We start from the raw sequence: 2,213 nt of genomic DNA on the forward strand, positions 1-2,213 counted from the left end.
AAATCTCCTCTCTAACCGAAAACCAAATATAGTTGCACACACAAAACCAGAATTGCAGCAAGAATCCCCTCTTCTGCAATCTGAACCCACGTTGAGCAATCCTCAACGTGGAACCAACACTCTTCACAGGATGCCAAGCCTATCACAGCATGCTTCAAAGGTTGCCAAGCCTATCACAATAGACTTCACAGGTTGCCAAGCCTTCAGTCAAATACATTAGTCTTCATAGGATGTCAAGCCTTCAAGATCAAACCAGAAGCACCTCCTCAGCCTCTCTTCTTGTGGACTTTGGACGTTTTCCTGGTCAGTTGTAGACACTCAAGGTTTTTGAAATGTTCCATAGTTGATTTATCCTTGAGAACAGTTCTGTATCAGCTGCATAACCTGCAAAACAATTAAGTTTTGGTTACTAGTACCCATTGAACTTTGGGTCCTTGATTGTCAGTTCTTGTCACATGTTCTTTTGGTATCCATACACATAATCCTTGAGGAACAGCAACATGTCTATAATAATAATTTCTAACAGTATGACCAACACATCTGCAGCAAAAACATGCAAGGTTTTTTCAATTCATTAAGCTTTCTAGCATTGGTTCTGTTAGAGTAACCTTTAAATCCAATTCCTTGCCTATTATTAATTATGCTAGAGGAATTCAATACAACATCTAAATTGTCACTAGCTTGAGCAAACTTAGCTAGCTTGCTAGTCAAGTAATCAATCTTTTCAACATGCATAGGACAATTTTCACAAGCTTTTTCAACAGTAATAGTTTTAATTTCAACATTCCTAGCAGATGACAGTGCTATATTCAATTCTTTTTCTAATCTTTCATTTTCAGTAACAAGGTTATCAATCCTATATTCATAATCTCTTTTCTCAGAGTTCAGTCGATTAACCTTGTATTCCAGTCGCATTGCTTCAGCATGTAATTCCGTGAATGTTTCAATCAGCTGCTGATATTTCTCTTCTATAGGCAGCTTCTCAAATTCTTCATCACTGTCATACTCAGTCTCTGCAGTTCCAGCCATGTGACATATATTGTATTTTTCCTCTTGTTCATCATCACTATCACTTGAGCTTTCACAGTCTAAATTTTCCCAAGCAATGTAGGCTCCTTTCTTTCTCATATTTCTTCCTTGAAGAAATCTTTTCTTCCCTTTCTGTTTTGGCTGTAACTCAAGACAGTCAGGCTTGATGTGACCTTCTTTACCACATTCATAGCACTGGACAGTGTTTGTGTTGAAGCTCTTCTTCTTGCTTTGACCTGCATGGTTACACAGTTGACTATCATTTTGCATAAGTCGACTAAACTTTCTTACCATCAAGGTCATTAGCTCTTTGTCGTCCATCACTACTTCTGTGAGATTATTACTTGCATCCTTCAGAGCAATGGACTTCTTTTCTTCAATCTCCTCTTCGTCCTTTAGTCTACCAAGTTCTAACTCATGTTCACTTAGCTTGCCAAACAAGGTAGCCATATTCATAGTTGTAAGATCTTTGGATTCAGACATTGCAGTAACTTTTGGTTCCCAATTCCTATTCAGACATTTCAAAATCTTGATGTTGATCTCTTCATTATCAAAGGTTTTGCCAAGAGCCATCAGGTGGTTTCCAATATGAGTGAACCGTTTCTGGACATCATAGATGTTCTCACCAACTTTCATTCTAAACAACTCTTATTCTTGTATCAATGAATTCTTCTTGGCTCTCTTGACTTCATCTGTGCCTTCATGTGTTACCTTTAGAACATCCCACATTTCCTTTGCAGACTTGCATTGGGATATCCTAAAAAATTCATCAATTGTTAGTGTAGAGGAAATGATATTTCTAGCTTTAACATCATAATGACCTTTTCTATTTTCATCAGCAGTCACTCAGTAAAAGGTTTTAAAACAGTTTCACTATCAACAGTTTTTGTAGGCACATATGGACCATTTAAAGTGGCATCCAAAATTCCTTTATCTTGCGATTAAAGAAAGATCTGCATGCGAATTTTTCAAAAATGATAGTTTTCACCATCAAACAAAGGTGGTCTGTTTGTTGAAGCACCTTCACCAAAAGTTTGAAAATTTGAAGTCATCCCCAGGTTTTACAGTCGAATAAAATAAAAACAGAGTCAACTGAATTTTCAAATATTTTATGAAAACCAGCCCTGATACCAATTGTTAGGAAATAGGTTGGCTTCGTTTTACACTAAGAGGGGGGGGGTGAA

This window comes from Vigna radiata, chromosome 5 (assembly GCF_000741045.1).
Source record: "Vigna radiata var. radiata cultivar VC1973A chromosome 5, Vradiata_ver6, whole genome shotgun sequence".
Taxonomy (NCBI): domain Eukaryota; kingdom Viridiplantae; phylum Streptophyta; class Magnoliopsida; order Fabales; family Fabaceae; genus Vigna; species Vigna radiata.